General features: G+C 48.6%; 1 pseudogene; it reads left to right on the forward strand.

The window, feature by feature from the left end:
• The first annotated feature begins 287 nt into the window (after positions 1 to 287).
• LOC123082418 (pollen allergen KBG 41-like) lies at positions 288 to 1,241 on the forward strand (annotated as a pseudogene).
• The last annotated feature ends 6,048 nt before the right edge of the window (positions 1,242 to 7,289 follow it).

Below are 7,289 nucleotides of genomic sequence, written 5' to 3' on the forward strand. Positions count from 1 at the left end.
CTCCCTTACCTTATGTCCAATCACATCTTCGCACGTTGTTAATTTTTTATTACTTTTATTATTACCCACCCCACGAGGTTAAACAGTAGTTAGGGATCTAATCGATGCTATTATTATTGGTTTGTGGCATGAAGAGCTCACGGGGATAATGAGTTTGGCTAAAAAAAGGAGAGGAGAGGAGGGGATTGCTAATTTGGGCGCGGTAATCTCTCCGGGCCTCTCAACGTGCGGGTCGATGTATATATAGAGCTAATTAAGCTCCTTCATCCTCACACCGCACCCCAATCTCTCCTCCTACGTAGTGTGCAAACCAACCAACACAAGACAAGAGAAGCAGCAATGGTGGTGCAGCAGTGTACGGTGGCGCTCTTGGTGGCCGTCGCCCTCGTGGCGGGGCCAGCCATCTCGTATGCTGTCGAAGCTAGCTACGCCCCAGCCGGGCCACAGCCCAAGGCCACGACTGAGGAGTAGAAGCTAGCTGAGAAGGCCAACAACGCCTTCAAGGCGGCCGTGGCGGCCGCAGCCGCAGCCCCTCCAATGGACAAGGGCAAGATATTCCTGAACACCTTCGTGCAGATCTTCGGCAGCTGGTCTCTTGAGGGGGTCACCGACACGTCCAGCACCAAAGCCATTTTCAACTCCAGGGTCGGCTTCACTCTGGCGTGGGCCTCACACAAAGCCCAGGGTGCTACCCCGGAGGCCAAGTATGAATCCTTCGTGGCCATGTTCGACAAGTCGCTCTACATCATCGTCGGCATCCTGAAGGTCCACTCCGGTGAGGAAGTCAAGGGGCCGATCCCTGCCGGTGAGCTCAAGGCCATCGACCAGATCGACGCCGCCTTCAGCACTGCAGCCACCACTGCCGACGCTGCCCCGATAAAGGACAGGTCCACCGTCTTCGACTCTGCCTTCAGCAAGGCCATCAAGGAGACCACTGGTGATGCATACGAGGCCTACAAGTTTGTCCCTGCCCTCAAGTCCGCCGTCAAGAAGAGCTACGCCATTTTTCTTCCCAGGAATCCCCAGGACAAGCGCACGCTCATTGAGTCATTCCTGAGCGACACCATCGTCTCCATGGTCGTCCCCGCCCCCGCCACTCCCACCGCCGCCGCCGCTGCCAGTGGCTACAAAGTCTGAGCTCATCACGCATATACTGTACGTAGATATGCATATGCGTACGTGTGTACGTTACTGTGGCGGTGAGCGAGTTTGATCGATAATCAAAATCAATTCTTTGTTTTCGTTTCATGCACCGGCGATCGAGATCGATGACTTCTTAGAGCATCTCTAGCCGTTCTCCCCCCCGGGGCTTGAAATAGCGCCGGCTGGGGGCCAACCGACGGAAAAATCGGCGTAGGGGGCTCGGGTTTCCAGCTGACCCCCAAGCTCGCCCCCCTCAGCCGCCGATTTTGGCCCACTTTCGGCGGAAATCGGCCCAATTTTGGCCCATGTTCGTTGTGGTTTGGAACAAATTGAACAAAAATTAATTTTTATCACATAGTTCATCACAGAAATCAATACAAATCAAATAGTTCGACAAATCAAACTCATAATTTGAACACAAAAAAACTCATATTTCATCATATGTCGAGCTAGGTGTTGCCCTTGAGCCTCTATAGGTGCTCCACCAAATCGTGCTGCAGTTCTTGATGCACATGTGGGTCTCGCATCTCCTGACGCATATTGAGTAAGGCAGACCAGGTTGCCGGTAGCTGGTGATCAACTTTGGCAAGAGGACCCAGCATGTAATATGGTTCAGTGTCAAACACTGGCTCTTCCTTCTCGCTCTCAATGATCATGTTGTGCAAGATGACACGGCAAGTCATGACTTTCCACATTTGATCTTTCAACGAGGTCAGAGCGGGGTACCAGACAACAACAAATCGAGATTGGAGCACACCAAACGCCCGCTCGATATTCTTCCTGCAAGCCTCCTGACACTTGGCAAAGTAGGAGTTCTTGCCTCCTGGCATAGGGTTTGAGATAGTCTTCACAAATGTGGACCATCTCGGATAGATGCCATCTGCTAGGTAGTATCCCTTGTTGTAGTGGCGCCCATTGACCTTGAAGTTCACCGGAGGAGCATGACCTTCAACAAGCTTGGCAAAAACAATCGAGCACTGCAGTACGTTGATGTCATTGTGAGTTCCTGGCATACCGAAGAAGGATTGCCAAATCCAGAGGTCCTGTTTGGCCACCACCTCAAGTACCAAACTGCAAGCTCCTTTGGAACCTCTGTACATCCCTTGCCAAGCAAATGGACAGTTTTTCCATGCCCAATGCATACAGTCGATGCTTCCAAGAATCCCAGGAAATCATCTTGTTGCATTCTATACTAGGATCCGAGCAGTGTCTTCAGCATTGGGTGATCGCAAGTATTATGGTCCAAACATTGCCACCACTATTCTGCAGAACTTGTACAAACACTCAATGGTGGTGGACTCGGCCATGCATCCATAGTCTTCCAGTATATCACGGGGAGCTCCGTATGCAAGCATCCTCGTAGCTGTCGTGCACTTCTGGAGTGAGGTGAATCCAAGTGTGCCGGTGCAATCCTTCTTGCACTTGAAGTAGCTGACGAACTCTCGGGTGGAATTCACAATCCCGAGGAAGAGCTTTCAGCTCATCCGATAAACGGCGCCGAAATACTTACTCCCCGTGCAGTGGAGCGTCGGTGAAGTAGTCGGTGTCGAGCAAGCAATAGCCCTTCAGTCGATGCCTCACTAGTGCAGAACCAGGCAATAGCACCGGTTCGTAAGGCCCTTTAGTGACGGTTTAGGAACCGACACTAACGTTTTGGCACTAAAGCCCCCCCCCCTTTAGTACCGGTTCAGCACGAACCGGTGCTAAAGGGCAACCACGTGGCACGAGCCAGCTCCGGGGGCCGGGAGCCCTTTAGTACCAGTTGGTAACACCAACCGGTACTAAAATGTTTGGGGGGTTTTTGGTTTTATGATTTCTTTTTCATCTAATTTTGTGTTTTCCATTTTAATTCTTTTTCGTTTGCTTGTATTTTACGGTACTACACATTGTACACGTTATGCATATATATATATATATATATATATATATATATATAGAATTTCTAGTAGAACCAATCATATATATATCATCAATGTCTCACAAACCATATTAATTCACACATACACACATGTATAGCTATATACAATTTCTCCTACATATGCATGTTGCCTTCGGAGCCAGTGGCATTAGCCTAATTGGTGCCTTCGGAGCACGATGACAATTGGAAGTGGTTCATGGGGGCGGTAGCGGGTAATAGTATTCTCCCTTCGGATTTATGACCTGGTCGAGCAAAAATCCCGCTATTTCCTCTTGAAGAGCTTCTACGCGCTCCGTTTCTAGGAGCTTGTCCCGCTCCTCTTTGAACTGTTAAGAAGGAGATCAATATGCATGTGTATTAGTTGTGTGACTAGATATCGATAATGGTGTAAAAATTGTGAATAGTGTTCTGACAAGCGTACCCATTCCTGTCTTTGAGATCTGCTCCTTTTGGACGCCATCATGCGAATGTTCTCGCAAACGCAGAATGCACACAGATCAGTCCCCTGCGCCTGCTTCAGGGCCTTTATTACGAGAATGGAATTTAATTTGATCAGATAATAATTAATCAAGCATGATAATTAAAGAGATGGCAGCTAGCTAGCTAATTAGTACTACTTAATTACTTACCTTGGATCGAAACCATTTCATCTTTGGTTTCCATTCGCCTTCCGTGACGCTGATGAACCTTGCCCAAGCCCTGCCCTCCGACAAAGAAAATGAATAAATGGGTTATTAAATAGTTCATATCATGAAATGACGAATTACTAAATAGGCCGAGATATATAGTTAATAATGATTGAAATTACCTGTTGACTATCCCAAACAAGATGTTATAGTCACTTTGTTTTTTAAGTAGCGAGTCCAGTATTTCAACTGTTCCGGCATCAACTTTAATGATACACAAGATCCAGTGAAATCTGCATGCACACACGTTTGCATGTCTTAATTAAGCGGGCATATGTAAGCAAAAACATGTAGCTAGCTAGCTAGTAGGCAAAAACAGAGAATTTGTAGTACAAGAAAGTGTGACTCACTGGAAGTTGTAAGGAAGTAGTATATCTTCATTGTATTTGAGGCGCTTCAAGAACTCTAGCATGCTGTCCTCTACCTCTTTTTCTTGATGCTTGTTTATTTTCCATGTGTATTCATTAATGGTGTTTGGGTCAATGAACCCAATGCCATATCGTCCACCTTTTCTCATTTCATACATCTTCATCCTGCATAATACCACAGAAAAGAATATAGTGAGGATAATTACAGGTAATGATTGATCAAACGGATCACTACAGCTAGCTTGAGACTTAAATTACAGAAAGAAATCACTTATAGACAATAGCAACTGACGATAGATTTGTCGAGTGCGTCTTCATTGTATAACTGAAACAGTTCAAGATACTCAACGGCCACAGCTTTCTCATGGTAGTAATCATCCTTCTTGACATACACCATGAGGGACTCTCGATTGGATCTCTTGGTAATGTCCATGTACCATTGATGCAATTCATACATTCTCGTTGGGAGCTTGTTGACATCTTCTGGCTCGACCAAAGGTTCGCCCCGGACATATTTCCGTTTTATTTCCTCCTCTGTAATCCCAGGCATGTCCTCGATCTCGAGGAGTTGTCCAACAGTGATCTTGAGTTCTTCAGCCTGCATTATATGCTCCTGGGTTATTACCACATCGCCTACCTCGGGAACGTAAACTGTTTGGCCACAATAATATTGGGCGTGCGTACTGTCACGTGTTGTTGGCGGCGCAACAAGCGGGGGGGGGGGGTCGATTGCGCCGCCTGTTTTCCTAGCTGGGCAACGGTTTTCCCGCTTTTTTGACAGCTGCTTGTTGTTTGCTCGAGCTCGAGCTCGCCTCCTTCTGTAGACGTCGTCGATGTAACTTCCTGATGTGGCGCTCATAGTCTGTGTCAATAGGCTTAGGAGCTGGTGGTTGAGCCATACGAATGAAGTGGTCAACTACTTCCACAGGCACTTTCTTCCTTGGCGGCGGTGGCGGTTTCGGTCCAAAATGGGCGTCGAGTTCTGCCTGCACTATGGCATTGGTTTGCTCCTCGGTCCTGTCGTAAGCCCTCATAGGAAGAGGAGTAGTGAGGTTTGGACCATATTTATATCGCTTGCCTCCACCTGTACTTCCTGTACTATGACCTCGACTCGTACCGCTATGCACCATAGCTGCGGGGTGTCTCTTCTGCGATTGCTGAGGCGGCGGAGACGGCTGACGGGGCTGAGTTGGACGAGGAGGAGTGGCCTGAAGCTGTGCCGGACTTGAAGTGGCCTGAGGTTGTGCCGGACTTGGAGGAGGAGTGGACGTCTGACACTGTGTCGGACTTGGAGGAGGAGTGGCCTGACACTTTGCCGGACTTGGAGGAGGAGGAGTGGCCTCACGCGTTGGTGGACTTGGAGGAGCAGGAGTCTGCTGACTCGGTGGCGAACTTCGAAAGATGATGCAATCCTTTCTCCATAGGATGACACGATGTATGGCCTCTCCCAATGTGTGCTCGTCGTCACCTCCAGGAATGTCAAGCTGTAGCTCCGAATATGGGTCCACCACCTCATCAACCAAGACACGAGCATAGCCCGCTGGAATCAGGTTGCAATGGAAGGTTGCCTCGGGGGAATTTGAAACAGCAACGGCGTCCGCCACCTTCATGGATATGTTCTTCATTTTGAAGTGTAGCTCGCAGTTAGTGTTCTCTGTGATGTCATCCACGGGGTATCTATCCAGCACTACTGCGTCGCCCGGGGCAGAACCCACGCTGCTTCTCGGCATGGATGTGGCGGTGGTATCCAATGCTGGATCATCCGCTAGCTGCTGCAGCTGCTGAGACCCCCTTTGCTGGCTAAGTGAGTCGATCTGCTCCTGTTGCCGCTGGAATTTAGCGGCCAATTCCGCTTGACTTGCTTCTAGGCCTTGAAGGCGTTCATAGTCCCGCTTCCTCTGCTCCTCCTCCATCTTCCTCTTCTTCTCCTCCGCAATCTTCTTTCTCGCACGGGTTCTGTAGTCGGTGTTCCAGTCCAAAAACCCCTCATACCACGGAATAGCGCCCTTGCCTCGTGTTCTTCCCGGGTGTTTAGGATTTCCCAGGGCACGCGTAAGCTCGTCGTTCTCTCTGTTGGGCTGGAACACCCCCGATCGAGCCTCTTCTATTGCAACAAGTAGCGCATCGTGGGCTCCGTTCAGACATGCCTTCGTCGAAAGATTGCCTGTCTTCGGGCCCAACTCCCCCCCCATGCGCATAGAACCAAGTCCTGCACCTGGGGGGCCAGCTCTTAGTAACCGGAGTGACACTTGCATCCTCCATCTCTTTCTCAAACTTATCCCACTTAGGCATTGCCACCGCGTAGCCACCTGGCCCCAGCTTATGGAACTTATCCTTTTTTTCGGCATTCTTCTTGTTTATTCTCGACCGTTCCTTAGCTAATTCTGAATCCTTGAATTTCACGAAATCGTCCCAATGAGCACTTTGATTCTCTAGTATCCCCTCGAATACTGGAGTCTTCCTTCCTCCCTTGACGTACTTCTCCCACGTCGTTCTCTTGTGGTTCTTGAATGCAACCGCCATCTTCCTAAAAGCAGCGTCCTTGACTTTCCGCACATCTGCTTCTGTGAAATTATCTGGTAGGGTGAAATGTTCCATGAGAGTATCCCAAAGCAGTTTTTTTTGATTCTCGTCGACAAAAGTAACATTTGGACGTGGCTTTGCTGGCTTTCTCCATTCTTGAAGGGAGATCGGGAGTTGGTCCTTCACATGAACTCCGCACTGACGAACGAACTTGTCCGCATTCTTCTTAGGAGCTAATAGTTCGCCATTAGGTTTGAATGCCTCGATATTGTACTTTACGCCCTCCTTCAACTTTTTGTTCGGGCCTCGTTTCGTCCTTTCGCCTGAAGATTTGCTCGATCCGGATGGCTGAAAGAAGAAAGATCGATTCGTTAATATATCTTCAACTCATTTAAAACATGCGATGATCACCAGATTCCTGCTTATATAAATATATATACCTCGCCGGTGTTTGTTGTTTCAGGATCAACATGTTCTTCGTCGTAGTTCATGACTTCATCTTCTCGGTCGTCGCGATCGAATATCATATCACCCTCTTCGGTGTTGTTTATAAATTCGGAGCCGTCAAAATCTTCTTCATTCTGATCATCATCTGGCCCGTGTATGATATCGAACATGGTCTATTCTCTCTCTCTGTCGGTATTGTCCGCC

Source organism: Triticum aestivum, chromosome 4A (genome assembly GCF_018294505.1).
Source record: "Triticum aestivum cultivar Chinese Spring chromosome 4A, IWGSC CS RefSeq v2.1, whole genome shotgun sequence".
In the NCBI taxonomy this organism is placed as follows: Eukaryota; Viridiplantae; Streptophyta; class Magnoliopsida; order Poales; family Poaceae; genus Triticum; species Triticum aestivum.